The sequence below is a fragment of the Brachyistius frenatus genome, unplaced genomic scaffold, assembly GCF_029030835.1.
Source record: "Brachyistius frenatus isolate BFR_SWC_R1_liver_20210118 unplaced genomic scaffold, ASM2903083v1 Contig_81, whole genome shotgun sequence".
In the NCBI taxonomy this organism is placed as follows: Eukaryota; Metazoa; Chordata; class Actinopteri; family Embiotocidae; genus Brachyistius; species Brachyistius frenatus.
Window position 1 is genome coordinate 1,726,563 of NW_027210680.1, and position 21,064 is coordinate 1,747,626.

Consider the following 21,064-nt stretch of genomic DNA (forward strand, 5'->3'; position numbering starts at 1 on the left):
ATCTCTCGCTACTTTAATGCCCATATATATTTAATGACACGGTGGAGGAATAAATTATACATCTCTGCCTCTTTCACCCTCCCTCTCTCACTTCCTCTCTTTTGCGTTCACTTTATTTTTACAGCTCCCCCAATCTACCTTCATCCTATAGTTCTGCCCCCTCCCCCATCTCTTCATCTTCAGTCGCCACTTCATCTGCAATTCTCAGCATCCGTCTTGTACCTTGTCTTGTTTCACACTATTCCTCTTGTCTTCAAACCCGGTGTATCACTGGTATGTGAATACAAATGTGTGCGCTTGTGTCTTTCAATGCTCCCGATTTCTTTTTGTACTGAGAAAAGAAGTAAGGGAGATGTTGGCGATGCCAGTAAATGGAGAGCTGCTTTGTAAAGATGATGGAAATGGAGAGGGTTAGAGACATTAAAGAGAGAGAAAGGGACCAGGAATGATGAAACAGACAAACTGATCAAAGAATCTGAAGACGGAAATATAAAATTAGAGTGGAAAAAGAGAACTAACGTTTGCATGTCGCAAAAAGAGGAGAGACTGAAATGTGTGTGTGTGTGTGTGTGTGTGTGTGTGTGCGGGTGGGTGGAAGAGCACGAAAACAGTGTGCAAATGTTTGTGTGTAATTGTGTAACAGATAACGACAGTGAGCAAAGCAGGAAGAGACGCGGGAGATGTGGGCAGGCAAACCACAATAGCCGACAACTCTTAAATATTGTTAGCCCTCTTGTAACCCTGCTGTCACTGGGAATGACGCACAAAGAAATGTGAGCGCGGACTTGAGTACAGGTGCGTCTGCCGGCGCCCGTTCAAACACCTGATTTTGCACTTTGTGCATATATACAAATCCTGGGACACAACCAACACAGATATACTGCTCTGTGTGTGTGTGTGTGTGTGTGTGTGTGTGTGTGTGTGTGTGTGTGTGTGTGTGTGTGTGCGTGCGTGCGTGCGTGCGCGTGGATGGATGCAGCAGGCTGCCAACAGGAAGCTTCAAAGCCGTCAGACACATTCGCACCCATGGAAACACAAACACCGATGCCGCCTTTCCTCTGATCTTTTGATACATCCTGTAAGAGCAGAATACAAAGAGTAGACGCGCAATATGTGCAGTCAGTGTGATGTCATCAGCCACGCTAGCCTTTGCTTAACCATGCAAAAAGTAGAGCAGGCCAGAGGTTTCAGTGGGTTTTAATCCAATTTATGTTCATTTTGAAGTTTTCACATTTCCAGTATAATAGAATAATATCAATACGTTGGACGGCAATTAAATAGGATGGAACTTAAAATAAACTACAGAAGCACAGAACTGCATTAGAGAAAAGTAGAGGACAACAGAAAGAATGGATGTGAAGTGAAGATGGGCGTCTTCCTCATATCTTCTGTTTCTGTCTTTTCGTTTACCATATATATATTTATTACACTGCAGAGGGAAATTGTTGTGTCACAGAATGACACTGAGATGCCTCTCTTCCAGGCTGACAGCCATATAGACAGACAGACAGACAGACAAGTATGCAGAAAGACGAGACGGGCGTGGGGACAGACGTGCCTGCAGGTTGGCGGCCGGACTGACAAACGTTGACAGACACCGAGACGGAGAGCGACAACTGTCCACCCTGGCTTACACTTTGTGCCATTTTCCACGAGGTCTCGGTTACTGAATCAGACCAATGTCTTTCCTTTCTGGTTTCCTCGTTTAACATGTGACGTCTCTGGGTCAGTGTTTGCCTTGCGTTGGGGGTTGGCCCACAGAACAGAGGATAGAAATAGTTGAACATATCGTCACTGGAGTTGATGACAACTACACCTGACTGTAAAAAAAAACCCAAAAAAACCCCAAACATAATCAAAGTTATTGATGAACAAACCTCAACCTCGAAACTGCTAAATCAGACCAAAATATCAGCATTTTTTTAAACTCACCGTGTTGCAATCCTTTGACCCTCCCTCCCTCCTCCCCCCCTCGCTCTGGGATTGATGTGTTAAATTAGTGCAAAGTACATCTGTGTGTATTCCAAAGTGTCTTACTTTCAGCAGCTCCTCATATTCCTGACTTGGCAAGGCATTACTGCGCGGCCACATTTCATAAAGAAGCCTCACGAATGGCCCGGTTGACAAAGTCTCGACAAGTGTCAGTACGTTAGCTAGTTTGCAGATCTGACTTGTTTACACTACTATATGCTGACCAGACACTATTACTTGCTCACACAGCCTGCCTCTCCACCACGCTGTAATGGTGTTGTACTGTAAATCATCCGGGGAAAAATGACAGAGAGCAAAGACAGCACCCCAGGAGGTCTGATAGCACTTGCGTAATACAGCCAGCTGTGTGCTGATCTACTTATGTGATTGACTACCTGCAGAGCTCCTCTAGGCCACGATTGGTCGCTCAATACCACCTTCCAATCAACGTCAAGCTGGCCGGTTTAAATCTCCTAAGGATGTTTTTTTGGGTGGCTTGTGTGCTCAGTTAAGCAGCTGTTTCCCCTTAAATTAATGCCGCTGATTGTGCTGCTGACGATGATTCAATTACGTGAGTAACTGTGTTGCAGGGCAGCAATTATCTTCTAGCTGTCAAAATGACAAATCGAATTTTGACTATCCCTGAACACGCAACTGTCACACTGAAAAGCCTCAGTTTTAAAGGGGTCCCGTGGTTATTGGACTGAAAGGGAGGTAGGTAGATAGGAAGATTTTCTGTGCCCTGGGATGATATTGTCTCACCGTCCTCATCACAAAAAGAGAGACACTTGACAGACTAAAACCCACAGTCAGTTGAAAATTGCTGTGTCCTATGGTGGAAATCATATTACTGTCCCTCTCAGACAGAGACTGACAGATGCACTCGGACAGACAGATGGAAATAACAGAAAAGAAACAAAGTCATCAGTCCTGGGGCAAGATGAGCGAGAGAGGGGAGGAATGACAAAGTAATGGAGGGTTATAGGAGACAGTGTGTTTTTTTTTCTTTTCACTTTGGCATTTCTCTCGTGAAAAAGTTTGTGGTAGGTATGCTTCTTCAGCTCCGAGTCTAAAGTGATGTCGGAGTTGATGAAAACAATATTACATACCTAATATATTCGGCATGTTTTATACCCAGTTCTTCATCTGTGTGAGTGGACATAACGTCGCCCGTCACAGCTGACAGTAAGATTTTCTTGTCGGCTCTGACACTTCTTCCATTACCTCCCTGCAACTAGGCTATTCATGGATACAGACGTGAGTATCAAACATATAAGCTCATGATGGTCCGTGCTGTTCTGCGTTGTGTGTAATCTGTCCGGCGCGCTGTGTGTCTATAGCTCCGTGTGTCTCTGTGTGCGCGCTGGACTTACTCTAACCATATTTTCCTGTCTACTCAAGGAAGGTGTTTGCAAGTGTGTGACAGCATCTCCTTCACTTTTCATTAGTGTCATCATTAAGAGGCCGAGATGAGAACAATCCTCACAATGTAGAAACTTCGATGAGAGACACTCTGCAATAGGATACTCCACACCTGATTGTTCTCATTTTGTGGAAACGGAGAATCAGACTTGACCTCCAACTCTATAAGTTGACGTGTCAAATGTGTTGGCAAACACTGTTTACACGTCCAACAGATGCAGGGTAACACGAGCATTAAGAGAATTGAAAGCCCGCCATTTACTCTCCTGAGAGGGAGGTGTACAGTGGTATCGTCAGAGCTTCTTCTTTTTTTTTTTTTTTAAGGTGAAAACAGCTTCCTGTTTTGAGTGGATACAGAGTCAACTGAGCAGTGAGCTGAAGCAGTAAAGTTGCTGGTGATTAAATTCCCACCTGTCGGAGATACTCCGTTTGGTTTAAGCGAGGGGTGTCGCGTCTGTAGAGCAAGCAGGAGGCACGATAGAAACACCCACTCATCCGCCGTGACTTCTCAGGACAATGACCTGGTCTATTCACACATGGGCCGCCTTGCGTTGGGAGCTGGCAAGTCCAACTGATTCGGACACTTGGGTTTTCACATTCAGCTCCTCTTGGTAATGTCTAGGTATGTTCAAGGTTGCTGTGCTCGAGGGAACTCTGCTTCTAGTGTTGATTTGGCCGATCGGTGGTGGTTCACGGCTGCTGTGGCGCAGCCAACAGCACGGAAACTAAAATACACAAGAGCAAGATTTCACTTTGAGGATCATGGTCCATAAAAGGAGACGAGAAGAGCATGATACCGCACTGTGGCTTTGGTTGCAACTTGAGATGACTGCTTTACAAAAGCAAAGAGGGAAGAGCAGCCGCGAGCGCCACACCGAAGCAGAGCAACACAAATGTGAGAAAGAGCTCGGATGATTGTTCAGGGAGATGTGAGTGGTAGGTGAGAATGGGTGAGGGAATCACATGGGGAGAGATGAGAGTTGAAGAGAGAGACGGGAACAGGGAGGTGGACTCCTCACATCTGAAAATGCAACTGCATACAACTGCCTTCGAGGCTCCTGGAATACTACGAACGTACCTCACTTCCACAAGGTTTCTGTTAAGTATCGAACTAAAAAAAGATGCGGAGAGACAGTGAGATGATAGTAGGAGGCTTTAGGTGACACTTGGGTGCACGAGTTCTGTGATGTTCACAAAAATGCCAACCAAAATCTTTAATTTCAACGATGGACCGATAAACACATCGCGACCGCAACCAAGGCTGCTTTTTTTTTTGTAGTATAAATCCAGTTTCCTGTGTTTTAAAGTGAAAGTGATCAAAGTCGCTGCTCTCCTGCGTGACCGGGCGCAGGTACAGGCGGTCGGGTTCGGAGCGACGAGAAGAGACAGAACAGGACATCTGCGGGGGTGTCGGGACAGAGGTGTAAATCGGCAAAGAGAGGGATTGAGGTGGCGAGAGACGGCAGGGGAGCGATGGTGTGGAGATGAAAAGGAGGACGCGAGATGAGGTCGGGGAATGACACGGGAGGGGGGGGGGGCTGCGGCGGAACACTTGGGAACCTTTTAAATGCTAAAAGACAAACGAGAGGGGAAAAGATGGCGTGTCACTTCCACATTAACATCTGGTTAAAGTACTTTTTAACTGGCAACCTAAGTAATTGGTGCCAAGCTCTCGGTGTTCTTGTGATTTTATACTCTTGCACAGTTAACCAAAGACGGCAAGAGGATAGTGTGAATTTTCTGACACTAAAAAAAAAAAGAAGGTTTTCTCTTATTCTCTTGGGGTGTTGTTGTTGTTGTTGTTTTTTTTTTTGTGGTTTTTTTTTTTTAGGTCTTCCCGCTCGGCTACGCTCATCCACGTCACGGACATGGCCCTTCTGCTGCTACATGCACAAAATGCAACACTAGAAAAGATGTGCAATACTTTGGAACAACGGGCGGAGTCCCTATTCTGTGGGATTCATGTGTAGTAACTGCAAATGCCAGTGATTATTAATGAACTTGTTGGTGACAGCACAAATGAGCTGACCTTGACTAAAAACACGACATTTAGAAAAACAATGTCAGATGAGACAAATGAGAAGGACGAGAAGAGTGAGAGAACAAAACTGAAGAGAAAATCAATGAACACAGAGCAACCAAGAGTTAACGCAAAGCAGAGGAGACAAAATACGACATTTAACTTTTGTCTCTTCTGTTAAGAGATTTTGGTTTATTAAGGAATTAAAATGTAGTCATTAAGGACCGAGAAAGAAAAGATAGAGGAAGGTAAGAGGCGAATAGAAAAAGTGGATTTTAAGGAGGGGAGGAAGGTGAGTGAAAAGCTGGCTCAATCCTCAGAGGCAGAAATATTCAGTTATATGGAGTCAGACTATTTAAAATCCCCACGGGAAGACGTACAGAGAGCATAACAAAAGCAAGGAGGTTGGACAAAAGGATGGTTGAAAGTACTTCCCTAATGACGGAGGTTTTGTGGCGTGAATAGGGGACAGTGCTGAGCAGCGAGGCTCATGGAAAGCCTCCAACAGATCAGGTCCTTCTGTCAACTTCTTAAAAATCTCCGCCTTCCTTTTTAATCGGACTTATCCTTGAGGGATGCTGAAGTCAACATCACATCCGGCGCTCGTAGACGCCGTCTAATTTGCGCCGATGTTTTTCTATTCGTTTTGAAAACCACTTCCACGGTTTGATTGTTAATGAAGCCGGTGGTTTCGAGTTTGTTTTCGGCTCGGGCCGATGTGGGTCTGTAGCTAATGAGCCAGCATTCGGTTTTAAATCCACATTTTTCCACTATCGTTCTTCCTGGGATTTAAAGATGATTTTGCTTACTTAAGGTTGTGCCTGCCAAATACAGTGGGACACAACCAGTCAACTGTGGAAAGTTTTGCTAAATTAACAAATCTGTCACATCTGTCCCCAAACTAGATTTTTTTTTTTTTTTTTTTAACTTCCTCCATTCTTTCTTTCTATCCCTTTCTTCCTTATTCTCGACCTCTCCATTCACCCCTCTCTACTTCTTTAGCATCCTATCATAGATATTTCACAGTGATATCAATATGATGTCTCAGGACTGTCCGTCTATTCATTCATCCTCCCTCAAATCCTCTCGATCACTGCCTTCATTTAGTCTCTTCTCCTTCTCACTTCCTGTCTTTCTCGCCCCAGTTTACTCCCACCCACCGATTGTATTCACCCCCCCCCTTCCTTCCTTCCTTCCTTCCTTCCTTCCTTCCTTCCTTCCTTCCTTCCTTCCTTCCCATCCTATTATATTAGGCTGTTGAGAGTATGTGAATTCAGCTGTAGCTCTTTCTATCAGCCAACTCTGCATTAGTGCATTAAGTCTGTGTGCACGCTACCGCCTCAGTGGGACACATTAACAGCATAATGTGAGCTGCAGTCACATACTGACATGAACAGGTAGAAACACACACACACACACACACACACACACACACACACACACACACACACACACACACACACACACACACACACACACACACACACACACACACACACACACACACGGACCTGGTAAATGCACACAGGGAGAGCTGATATTCACTGAGTCAGAGTGCAGGACATTGCGTGAATGCTAATGCAGCAACCGATGAGTCACTCGATGACTTTGTTAAAGTGACACCACCACTCAGGTGAAGCAGTGATCCTTGTCAGTCCGACTCTGATTTTCTTTCACGATTGAAGTCCATCCAAGAAACGATCAAGGGCAACTTTTTGTAGTTGTTTGTGCGTGAAAGTGAGAGGCACATACGTGCACACGTGAGGACGGGTGAGGAAGTGTACGCGTGTGAGAGTTTGTTGGTGGTGCTGGATTGGAAGACACAGGAGGTGTTCGGAAATGGAATTGCGACCTCTCAGCGGGGGGGTGTGTGTGTGTGTAAGCGGGGGAGTGTTCTTCCCCTAAAAAATAAAATGATACAGCGACCCTCGAGACCGCATGGTGCAGGTACACGAGCTGGTCCGCCGACTTTCCTGCCTGAGCTCTTCCCCGAGTGGGTTCAAAGACCGGTGCATGTCGGGAGATTTCTTTTCAGGGTTTGCAACAAGACACCTGAAAGTGGGGAAATGCTGTATCCCTTTCTCATAACCTCGTCTTTAATGGCACAAGCAGGCGAATTCATTTCTGGTAATGCTGCAGCTGTTCTCAACTTGGACACCCGTTAGTCTTTGAGCACAGTCGCCCTGCGGTTGAGTGACTGAACTCGCACGGCACTTAAGTGAATGACTGATGACCAACTTCCTCATCAATTAAGTTCTCCAAGAGCAAATTCAAGGCTCACTTACACTGGCAAAATCACGTATTCTTTGATTGTAATTTGTCTGAACTTTCTTTTGGAGCAACCACCTGTGACTGAGCCTAATCATTGATTTGATTAAAATCACTTTTGAAGCCAAGAAATGTCCATTGAATAACATAAGATTTTTTCTGACCAAACACACTTGAATTTTACCTGCTATTACCTTGTACTTATTTTTTTTTTTTTAGCCTGTCGGTGTTTTTTTTTTTTTTCACCTATAATTCAGTCACCTCTTATATCAACAGCACAGTAACTATTTGTACTAGTCTCTTTCCACGGCTGTGTTAACCTGTGGGTGGGCTTGCATGAATGGCCATTTAGCGATGCTCAGGAGCACCAGAAATAGATGAGTGGAATGTCTCACCATCTGCTGCACTGTTGTTTCAGTCCTGAAACAAATGTTGAAGTGTCAGAATACATTTGTGCTTTCTGCTACTCCGCGAAGGCTCTGGGACCGCTGCGGCAACAAGCTGTTGGATTCTCAAAATGAGACTCGGTTTAGTCAGCAGTGCAATAAACATTCAGGGGTTTCATCTTAAGTTATTCATCATCATACAGGAAATAGGCGGTGCCACATATGTTAGAGGGGTTCTGCATGCTGTAAATATATACAGGACAAATTCTGCATTCCAGATAATTAAATTAGTTACAGGCTTTGAGATCATCACTCATGCTTTTATCATTTTTGTGACTGGACTATTATAATTCTCTCTATTTTGGAATGTGCCATGCTGTAATATCTTAGTTCGGCCTCTGACATGCACGCATGAGCACATTTCTCCTTTCCTTGCTTCCTCTCATTGGCTGCCTCTTCAGTATCAGATTCATTCTAAAGTTGTATTTGTTTGTGTATGTGCTTAAATGGTGCGACACCATCTTATCTGTCTGAGCTTTTTTTGTTTGTTACCCCTTCTCACCCGCTCACATCTTTTGACCAGCAGCTTTCAGTTGTTCCCAGATCCAGACTGGCTCTTAGGGCTGACCGGGCAAACTTTGACACACCTATCTCCTCCAGATCACATCATCACCTTCATCGCCAGCATTCAAGTCTCAATCCACACGTTGTTTTGGCTTACTATTGCTTTTAATGTTTTTATTTTTATTTTATTTTTTTATTGCTTATTGTCTTTTAATGAATTCCAATGACTTGTTTTTCTGAGCTGGGGAAAAAAAAAACGATGACTTGATTTTATTAGATGTAGCTAACTAACATAAGCTCATGCTAACACCAAAACACCAAAACAATGAACTCTTAAGTCATCGTTACTCAACTGGATCCACTTTTGACACCATCAATAACAACAAACTCTACAGTGTACTCCACAAAAAGTACTGGACGTAGACTTCAAACTCTAATCTGTCACCGGATCAATAACTTTTTGGAACAAACAACAAAAAGTACAGCTTAATAGCATCCGACCTCTTCCCCCACAGTACAGGTCCCCTCCCGGGATGTGCCCTTTAACCAGTCATTTATTTCCCAGTGCAATGGCAACACTGGCTCTACCATCAATAGACAGGCGACAAAAACTAAAGAATAACAATGATGAAACAGTATCGTGGGCAATTACTTCTGACTTTTAATGGTCTCGTACTCAAGAAACTCCCATACTGATCTTTTACAAGCTCATATCCATCACCGAGTCATCACATTTTCTTGGCACTCATGATAAAAGAGACATCACCTCATCAGCAAAAAAATTCCTCCAAGTGCTTCATTTCTATTGACATTATGTCCGAGTTATTGATTCAACTCGGAAATCTAGCGAAACCATTTATTTCAAAGACGTATTATACTGTAAAACCCAGTCCAATAGAAGTGTGTGCATTTTTGTTTTTAATCATTTTGTTTTGCACAGAGCGGGGGAACTGACACAGTTTTAAAGACGCAAACCGCATGAGCATGTTGTTTGTTTGTGTGTATTGCAACAGTTTTTGTGTTGCAGGACCAAATGGCTGCGTTATCGGCACAGGTCTTAATTGATGTCAATAACGCTCACTCGCATACAAACAGCTTCCGAAGCTGGTACATAATGTATATGCAAAAACATGACTGAAGTGGTAGCCTGCTGCGCCGACGATGAGCCACTTGTGAGAGGTTACAAGCTCGTACAGAGAAAAACATCAAAACGCACCCAGGCACGCACACAACATGTTAGTTAAGGAGTCCTGGCTCCCACAAAATCCAAGAAAACACACTTCAGTCGCTTCGGTCACGACAATAGCTGCTGGAGCCGTGTGTGCACACGCACACAATTGGTCATCCTGGCGTTGTCTCAAAAACAGTCAAAACTTATTTCATAAGCAGAGCATGTACACTCCAATGGTTTCCAAAGACTTTCTAGCCTCTAATTTGCTGCTAAGTTGTTTTTCATTAAACAGATTTAAAATGCTTGCCGTGTAGGTCTGCTGGCATATTGCATGATGTATGAGGCTCATTTCCAAGTGCAACAATGGGAATACATACTTAATGGGTTTGATGCCGGGGAATACCTTTTTGAAACTCAGATTCGCTCTGATTCATAATTCTCCAGCCCCGGCAGACGTGTGTGTGTGTGTGTGTGTGTGTGTGTGTGTGTGTGTGTGTGTGTGTGTGTGTGTGTGTGTGTGTGTGTGTGTGTGTGTGTGTGTGTGTGTGTGTGTCCCCGTGCCTTGTATTTGTGACTTTTAAAAAGAAAAAGGCTGAAATGTGTAAGTTTGGGTTTGCTTGTGCGTTTTTGTGACATTTGCAGCTACAGTTGCGCAGTGGGATGCGGGAATGCATACAGGGAACATCCAAGAATTAATCCTGGCAGGTGTCAAGAGCCCATGTTGGCATCTGCCTGCACACGCACACTCACGCACGCGCATGCACGCACACACACACACGCACGCACGCACACACACACACGCACGCACGCACACACACACACACACACACACACACACACACAAGAGCACTATCAAGCACAAAACTCACAATGAAGCACTGTTGGATAGCACTTTTGTGTAACTGCAGGGAGAGACAAAACAGAGAGAAGCTGCAGGTGGCTGGCTTGGATCAAGTAGTCGGTTGCCTTCCTCCTGTGTGTGTGTGTGTGTGTGTGTGTGTGTGTGTGTGTGTGTGTGTGTGTGTGTGTGTGTGTGTGTGTGCGTGTGTGTGTGTGTGTGTGTATCACTGCACATGAGATTTAGGTTGCTGAGGCGATGCAGCTGTTGGTGGAATACATTATTCAAATAACTTGCACAAACAGGGAGATATGCGAGTGGACCGAGGCACTTTAAAATAATTATAGTGAAAGAAGCAACGTTGACCAAAGAAGTACTTGAGGCCCGATGTCTGTGTTGGGGTGACTGAAGATTAGACGCAACATGTATTTAGGTTTTCAAACAATAGTTTAAACCAGTCATGCATTAGATTGTTTGGGAGCACGAGTGAAGATGCGTAATCACCTCAGTTGTGAAACATATTGGCTGTTTCTTTCTCGCAGAAGATCTCCAAAAGTTATAATTTGATTTAATTATGAATAGACAGCAGCTGAAGCAATGACTACCCCATACCGATCCCATTGCCTGGAGTAACAATAGATGCCACATAATGAGCAAAATAAGGAGGCTTTCTTGTTAACTGTCATAATTTAATCCTCGTGTTTACGGTATTTGTCCTCCTTTGATGTCATTTTGATGGACTAAACCTACTACGTCTTTGTAGAAAGTTGGGCAGATCAGCTTAAACGCCTTTACTTTGCAAATGTTTCCAGCTGTAATTGTCAGTTTTGGCTGTTCTTTAAAGAGTCATTAAAATGGTTTGGAAAGCTTCGGTTTGTCCCAGTGTTGTCCTGTCAACAACACAAAAAAAAGACTCGGCGCAGCTTTATCTGTCAAAATGCCCACGCTGAATAGTGATCAATGATTAAGACGAGATTAAAATATTTTTCCCTGCGGACCGCTATTTGTGTGTTTGTAAGTAGGTGGCTTGTGTGCTTCTCGATTTGTTGTGTATCGCTGTTAGATTTGTATTCTGGACATTCGGTCATGTGGGGACAGATGGGCATTTGTTTAGTATGTGACAGAGTTTGTGTTGCTTCCAAAATGTGTGATGAAGGACCGCGAAGGGGTGTGTGCGTGTGTGTGTGTGTGTGTGTGTGTGTGTGTGTGTGTGTGTGTGTGTGTGTGTGTGTGTGTGTGTGTGTGTGTGTGTGTGTGTGTGTGTGTGTGTGTGTGTCAGACTGAGAAAGAGAAAATGATGATCTGTATTGACAGAGCTATATTAAAGGCTGTAGCCTCAGGTCCCTGGCCTAAGGCCCTCCGGCCAATCTCGCCTCTTTGATATTGCCAGTGTGTGTGTGTGTGTGTGTGTGTGTGTGTGTGTGTGTGTGTGTGTGTGTGTGTGTGTGTGTGTGTGTGTGTGTGTGTGTGTGTGTGTGTGTGTGTGTGTGTGTGTGTACCCCAGTGACAGTTGTGTCTCGTGTCCCCTCATGCCCAGGCTCAAGAACTCACACATTACATCACTGATATTACCACTGTGTGTTTGCGTGTGTGTATTTGTACAATATGTGTGTGTATGATACAGCACTAATATTGGTATCGTATGAATGGAAGCAAAAATGATCAGATCTGTCAAGTTGAAGTTAAAAATCTGTGAAATTAATATTAATAAATAATATATAAAATAAATGCTAATATATACATTTGTGTATATATATATATAAATAAACATGATATTGATATTTATTCAGGTTGTGATGTGTGTGTGTTTGTTTTGTGTGTTCAAATTGCGATTTTTTTGAATTACGCCCACATTCATGGGCACATTTTCAAATGTTATGCTTCATTTGGAGACCATTTTATAGACGTAGTCCAACTTCCCTCCATAGCAGCACCAGCAGCCCTCAGTCAGCTGTCGTACGCTGTCCTCCAGACGCCCCGCTGACCCTCTGCCGGCAGCAGGTGCGCGTTCATCGCTACAATTGCAAATGTTTCCGACACATGCATGTGAATGCAGCCTTTAATAAGGGTCCTGTTGAAATTTAAATTAAGCGAGGGGGTGGGGTTTGGTATTACAGCTCCCTTACCCCTTTCTGTGTCACTGTAGTTAATACATTGTCACCCTGAGCATGTAAGAGCTGCAGGGGTAAGAAGTGTTCAATTTTAGGTTGCATGTATTTGTGTGTACTTTTTCACACGGGGTGACACTGTGTTATTCTGCCGCCATCTTGAGCTCCCCTGACACCACCGGTGGAAGAAGTATTCCGGTGCATAAGTAAAAGCCCGAGTACCACACTGTAAAAATACTTGACTACGTGTAAAAAAAAAAAAAAAAAACTTAAGTAAAAGTGTGTAACCAAAATGTAATCAAAGTATCACAAGTAAAAGGACTCATTGTGCAGTACAATGCTCCCTCTGTGTTTTACTATACGTTTTTGATTAGTATTACTGCTGCATTCATGTGCATTGTACTGCTGTAGTTAATATTTTCGACAGTAATGCATCACATTCTATAAAAGCATTATGTTTATAGTGTCAGTCCTAAATATTGGATAATCTCTAAAAAGTTAACTTTTCAGCTTGGTAACATTCTCCAGCTGATCCAAGCAAGTTTTGAAAAAAGTTGATTTATCTAAAAGCGTTTCATTTTCACAAGCCATATAAAGGAACCTGTAATCTTTCAATTGAACAGAAACAGCCAAATTCAAATTCAAAAACCACCGAATTCGGCCTTACAAGGATTTCACTGGACAGGAAGTGTTTGCTATCTTAAAAGTAACCAAAGCTGTCAGACAAATGTAAGGGAGAAGAAAGTTCAATATTTGCCTGAAACTGCAAAGTTGCACAAAGTGGAAAAACATGCATAAAATACAAGTAGCCTACCTTAAATTTGTACTCGACTACAATACTTGAGTAAATATACTTGGTTACGTTCCCTCACTGCCCTAAACCATCCATTGGTTCCTGGCAGAAATGAGGAGCTCAGTTATCCAGAACATATCTACAGCTTATAGTAATACAAATACATTTAATTGCAAATGAACTCATTCTTAGATGGACATGTTGAATGTGTTAAGATGTTCAGAAGTGGATCTATGATCAATCAATGCCTTCAGTCTAGTGACTTGTAATCCAGGCCTTTATCTTGTCTCGAGGTGATTACTGCAAGTCGTCCTCCTCTTATCTCAATCAGAAGTCACCCGCCTGCTTCCTGATTGCAGATGTGTTGGCTCACACTATGAAGGTATTTTTGTGTCTTTATTATGCAAGAAAACCCCCCCAAAAAAACAGTTTTAATGGCAAATTTCTTGCACTGCAATTAAAAGTCAAGTTTGTAAGTACAAATATATAAACTGAGAATAAAATTATTACATCGCAAGCAAATATGCTCTTACAGTTTTGTTAGTTTTTTTTTTTTTGTCACAGAATTAAGAATTTTGCTGAAGAAACTAGACTTTTTTTTTTTTTGGGGGGGGGGGGGGGGGCTGCGAAGCTCCACGGCTTCACTGGCGAGGCGCTCTCACCAGCAGATGAACACCTCTCCTGCAGTCTGCCACTGAAAAGCTCCAGGGAATTAATGGCTCGCTGGGCCATTAATTCAGTGCCTCGCTTATACTCCACACTCCCAGATAAACTCATTGTTAGCTAAGAGAGCGAGGAGAACCAATGATTCAGTTCTTCTAATCTAGCAGAGGTTTACGTTTTTGTGAGTTTTACCCATCTGGAGGACAATCCGTCTACGATGGCACCACCAAAGTTGTGCAATGTCTTGTTTATTCATTAAAGTAAGACATGACAAATGTCAGCATGGAGGGGTTAAATGGGGCCCCCGGTATGAATTTGAAAACAGACCCAGTCTCTGCTCGTCTGGTTCTGACATTTTATTGTAGACTCTCCTTTGTCATTCGTATGTTTTTTTTTTTTTTTGTTTTTTTTTAAATACTCTTGCCGATATCAATCTCATCTTTGTCACTTCTGTTCATTTGCATGCTGCATAACAGTCCTCCTCTAAGTCCCTTTGTTTTTGTTTTTTATCCTCTATCAGTGTCATCTTTCTCTCTTTTCTTGAACCTATTGGCGTTTCAAACACTCGTCTCATTTGCCTGCTGCCTGGCCCGGCCCGGCTCGGCTCTTCCTCGTTGGGCCTTTTTCTAGGAATATGCATCGCTTTGCCTTCTGCCTCCGTCTGTTGTTTCCGATCAATTATCTCACTTTCCCTCATTCAGCCGCTTCCTTTCTTTCCCTCCATCCTCCCGCCCCGTCTCCTGCATATATCCTCCCATAGTGTTCCTCTCAGCTGTGATCTGTTGTTTCCTTTTCCTTCCCCCTGCTTCCTCTTTGGTCCCTTATGCTTCTGCTAAACATCCCGTCTCATCTTTCCCACTCATTGTTTATCAAATCTCTTCTTCATCCTCTTTGCTCCGATTAAATGTTTATCTCTCGCCCTGCCTCTTGCTCATTGCCACCAATGCTGTGTTTTCTGTTGTTTCTCTCTCTCTCTCTCTCTCTCTCTCTCTCTCTCTCTCTCTCTCTCTCTCTCTCTCGTTGTGCTTCCGTGAAGTCGCTCCCCTTTTTACCTACTTTCACTCAGTCTTTCTTTCATCTCTTCTACCTGGTTCTGTTTGCCTGTCAACAAACAAATTACTGTTCTCTTCTGGGTTTGTTGTGATGTGGGGAGCAGGAGAATATCATTGTTGTTTAGCATCAATTAAAGGAGCATCTCTGATCTGGAGAGAGAAACGATGATCCGAGAGAGAATGACGTGGTGATTTATTTCTCATTGTGTCTCTGTGCCGTTATATCTCTGACTTTGTGCTACTCTGCACTAAATGACACCTTTTTGATCAGTGTGACATTGGTACGCTGTTGTTATATATACTTTTTTAATATTATTATCTATACTATTATGTATATATTGTGTATATATATGTATGTTGTTTGTTTGGCCCTCGCATATCTCAAACGGTTCGTCCCATCTTCTTCAAACTTGGTGAATGTTTCGCTGGAGACGCAAGCGTGTGCATTTTTCAATTCTGCGGGATTAGGACACACGACTCGTTCAATGTTAAACAACTTTAATAAACAAGGCAACCAGCGCTATGTGCAGCAGTAGCGGCGGAGTACCGCAGCGCAGCCGCACTTCACGAGAGCATCGCACAGACATAAGCGCCTCCTGCCGACGGTATCGGCTCGGTTTGGCTCGACTTGACCGCACTCGCATTTTTGTTTTGTTTTCTATTGTCTGCAGATGGTATCTGGTCCCTGCTTAGTTTCTCCTCCGTCGGGGCTTTAAACGAGGCCAGCCGATGCTTAAAGGTGACATGAAAACACTGCTGACCACGAGCTTCCGCACTCTCTTTTTAGAGGTGCAGACGTTTCTTGTCTTAAAACCTCTGGAGGTTTCTAGGCAACGGCAGCGGCGCGACGGAAACAGTGGCAACACCTGCTGACACAAATAGTAGATCCGACCATCTCGTTTTGGTTTGGCCTACCTGGTCTACGGATGTTACGTCTTTTGAAGGATGACATAGGACGAAGGATGCTGCCTCTTAATTGGTACACAGCTGTGGTTGAGCGCATCTTCACCGACGTCTGCTACGCAGCAATACGACACAGCAGGCAATCTGCTGCCAAACAGGCAATTTTCAGCCGGCACTGCATTAACCATTTTAACATTTCAAAGTTAGTGTAAAAATAATTTCAAATACACATGATTGTTGACACTTTTTTCTGTATGTTCCAATTTTCTAAGCCATCTCGCAGCTATGAAATGACAACAGGTAGTTTACCTTTCGAATGTGATTTATCCATTGGTGAACTCTTCAAACAAGCAGCAAAATGGGGGCAAATCTGGAACATGAAAGATGGAAAGGCAAACGGACACAAAAAGGGGATGAGCGGTGAGAAGAAAAAGAGAGGCAGATGGACCCAGACAGACACAACAGGGTGAGACAGAACTGGGGACGCCTCAGTCTCAGCCCCAGCAGTCTTCATCCCCGGTAAATTAGCTTGCTGCGGTCCCACTGTGCCAGTTCTCTCCTCATTAAACAGAGACCACGGCTGGCTGTTAGAGGGCTCAGTCAAATTTTTTTTTAGCAAGTAAACAAATCCAGATGGTCAGATCAATTTACAGTATGTGTACCTTTCTTCTGCAGTTTTCCATGCTCAGATATTTATCATCATTTCTCACTCAAATGCTTCGGCTCGAGCTAAAAAAAAAAAAAAAAAAAAAAAAAAAAATCCTGGTCTGGGCATGGCGTTTGTTTGTTATGGCTACAAAACTGTTCCAAATATTCTTCAATTTCACTCAACACAAAGGTCTAAATATAAATTGGTGGAAAAATTTGAAACTGAAATAATTGAATCGCCATCATCCAACCCGACCAGCCACTGTACACTTCACTCATAATGACCCTGTTATTGTAACTGAGTGCGCGGGTACTACCACGTATCCACTGCTCTCGCCGAGTGCGTGTGTGTGTGTGTGTGTGTGTGTGTGTGTGTGTGTGTGTGTGTGTGTGTGTGTGTGTGTGTGTGTGTGTGTAAGAGACAGGAAAGCTGCGCATGTGTGTAATGCACTGGGGTTAATTAGCTTCAGACCACTGCCATCTATCAACCTAATGCTCAGACTCTGGCCCCCGACAGCTCCATTACTGCCAGACACGCACACAAACACACACACAAGGGCCAGTTTAGGTCATAATCGTGCTTCTGTCGGATTTCCACATAACAACGGCAATGCTGGAATATTTTTTTTAATAGAATATTCAGACTGGAAATATCCCCAATTCCCACACAGCATTTCAAGTGTTTTTTTGTGTGTTTTTTTTTTTTTAAGCCATTCATGGGTTTCTTTAGCTTAAAAGCCGAGCACAGTTGCCGACTGCAACACTCCTCACCATCCAGATGCCCCACTAGATATATTTCCAATTGCCTCCTGCATAATTTGTTGTACAGCGTTTTAGTCGTCTTGGTTCCTCTGTAAGGATGAGTACAAATCCACAAAGTTAATTTTCGCAGGAAAGACGCACACAAGAAGTCACTGGCCTGGATCATTAGGTCTGTTAAGGTCCAAATCCGGCTGTTAGTTATCTGCTCAGCTCCCGAGAGGGATTCAGCCTGATCTATAGTGAGGGATGAAACTGTTCCCCTCTATTGCCAAAGCCATTAAGGAATAGACAGGGCGGACCTAACTGTCTATAGTGGCGGTAGTTCTAGGACATTGACTTATATGGGTTTCACTCCCCCAGAGTTCCCTCAGAAGATACTCGTCAAAAACACGAGTGGACATTAAAGGGATTCTTAAAGCTGCAGTCCAACGATGTGGTTTGAACCAGTCAGAAAAGTGAGATATGGTCAGCCTGCTGGTGCGCATAGATTGCTGTCATTAAGATAAACCATATTAGTCTGTGCTCTTTCGATAGGCTCAGCTTAGAGGGGAATACACTTCAATTAAGAATACATCTGTTATTTTTATGGATGAGGGAAGTCTATTCCATGTTTTCATTGTGATCAATTCTATAGCTAAGCTAAAGAACCAAGATTTAATATCTTTGCTGGACTGGCCAAATTGCTTTTCAATGGCTGCCACACTACATGAAATAAATGTGTTTGTTTGTTCCAGGTAAGAGTTTAAGCTTCCAATGAGGTGTAGTGAAGAGCTGCAGGTTCACAGAGCTTTTGGCTCTGCGAAGAATAGTGACTGCGAGGAGGCGCACACTGCAGTACAGCACACTACAGTAGAATTTTGGTATTCCAGAGAGCTTTGTGGGAACAGAAGATTAAAAGTTTAACATGTCTTGATCATAAGAGGTCAAAATACACTGATCTGTATTCATTTTAATGTTCCACCCTAGAGAGGTCACAATACCAGAAGCTTGGTACTCATTGCCAATAACTCTGAAATTTAGCAAGTAATTCAACGTAAACTCTTATCTAAACAAACTGCTGCACACACACAGTCATACTTTAACAGACTGGACTGTATTGTTATCAGCAGCACCCAGCTTTATGATTATTCGCCTAAACAAGATGTCGTGCGTCTGTTGCGGTTCACAAACATTATCAACAATACAACGTGTTGTTAATATATGGTTGAACTTTGGTACTTTCGTTGTTACTGTGGAACAGCAAGTTTAAAAGCTTGCTTGTAAGTCTATGGGCAATACAAGTCTCCATTTGTTTTATTATACTGTATCACTTTCCGCATCCAACCAAGAACTTCCATCCACTAGCTGTCGAGACATTTCACTCGGAAAAGTTCAGGGTCTAATCAAAGTCATTGGGATTTATACAGCAGTCTAAGCGTCTGCTCATAATGTCATGGAGATCCCTCCATTAAGTTACTTATACTTCAGTCTAGACCAAAGTAATGAACTGACCAACCGACACTCGAACGTTAACAATTGTGTATAAAGATTAAGAAACTGAAACAATACATCACCCCATTGATAAATGTTTGAGATTTGCGAAAGTGGTAATTGAAACTACTCATCAGCCTATACATACTCATTTCCATTTTATCACACACTCTCTCTCTCGTACACTCGCACACATATTCTTTAGAGCAAATGGAATTAAGGGGATTGGAGCCATAATCTTCTTCCCCTGCGATGTGGGGGAACCAAGCCGTTAATTTCCTGCCTCTAACTTCAAGTCCAACTCCCACTCCAACTCTACTTGCCTTGAAAAAAAAAAAGGTCCAAGTCATCGGTAACACACTGCACATGAATGAGTTCCACCACTCAAATGTCACATGACATTAAATGTGCTCAGTAGAAGTAGGTTTCTGTACTCCATGTGGTTCTGGGGGGATCGATGGGTGCGCGACTCCATAAGTGTCTGCAGAAATGTTCATTTTTAGAAAGCACAAGTGTGGTTGTGGAAGACAGTATTAGGTCTCCGCCTGCAGCAGATAATATTGGATGTCACTGAAGCTGTACTGGATGAAGCTCCTCTTCCCTCACTGCTTTTGTTTCTCTTCTCTGCTGTTCCTCCTCTCTCTCAGTAATGATTCAGGAAATAGGACAAGAGGATGACTGTGCAGTGTACACAAGTGTGTGTTTGTGTCTCCGTGTTTGTCCGTTTCCCAGCTGAAGAGAGAAATAACAAAAGATCAAAGTATCAGGTTTGCCCAGGTCACAGGGTTTCTTTCCCATTGCTGTTGTAAACAGACAAATATCTCATTCCTGCAGCGGCGCATTCATTTCTCTTTGAAATGGATATTCACCTATTTAAATGCACAACGAGAGCAAAAGGACAAGTGAAACAGCAGAGTAACACACCAGCATGCACGCACGCAGACATGAACACGCATGGATGTAGGCAGAAGCACGAACACAACCTGCTTCAATAGTTGTTTCCTTCTGCTGGCCTAGCTTTGATTTTTTTTTTCCTTTATTTGTTTATCTCTATCCTCTATGAATTATACATATTCGTACTGAAGTTTATGAAAGTTTCCAATTGTATTCCCCTGGCAGAGGAGGCTAATCACAGTACTCGCATGTCCTAAACATGAACCCAAGTTCTCTGAGAGAAATGGGAAGTTATTAAAAAACAGAAAAACACAAGAACAAAGCAGGTTTTCTTTTCAAAATCAGATTTACAACTGATAAAAAATAAGACACCTTTCATTGTGTCAAAATGTTGCTCCTTCTGATACTGCTCAGGTTAAGATGATTTTTTTTTTCTTTCTTACCGTGGCAGCGTCTGCAAGTCTGATACATACATTTTTATTAACAAGTTCTTGAAGAAGCAGAGCAAAGTCTTGAAACTCTGGGCTATTTACACATGCTTCCAGCGGTGTTTTGGCACCATCAAAGAGGACTGATTTAGAAAATCCTACAAAATGGATTCCTGACCTTTTTAAAATGGCAAAGACAAGTGTAGACGCAGGGTGGCGGGGACTTCAGATGACACACAAAAGGGGATAAAGACAGTGAGTGATGGGCCTGAGAAACATTCCAGTCACACACACACACACACACACACACACACACACACACACACACACACACACACACACACACACACACACACACACACACACACACACGGAGACACACTTACTGTGTGTCTTAAATCTCTCTACGGCGCTCCAACTGGTTTTTGCCGTGTTCAGCGATTGTGGACGTTTTGTGTGTTTGTGCGGAAGACAGACGGCTGACACGCCTTATGTTTTGGTTGAGATTGGCAGTTAAGTCTTACTTCCAATGAATGTCAATGAAGCGTCTGTCCAACATCTGTGCGTGTGTGTGTGTGTGTGTGTGTGTGTGTGTGTGTGTGTGTGTGTGTGTGTGTGTGTGTGTGTGTGTGTGTGTGTGTGTGTTTGTGAATGTTGGCAAGTAGAGGGTCTTCCCTCGCTGTCTCCCTCTGTCAGGTGAAAA

General features: G+C 43.2%; 1 protein-coding gene across 2 annotated transcripts in view; it reads left to right on the plus strand.

Annotated features, from left to right (window-relative positions):
- grm8a (glutamate receptor, metabotropic 8a) overlaps nucleotides 1-21,064 on the plus strand; it is a 213,646-nt gene that overhangs the window by 67,413 nt on the left and 125,169 nt on the right. The gene's annotated exons all lie outside the window — the stretch shown is intronic.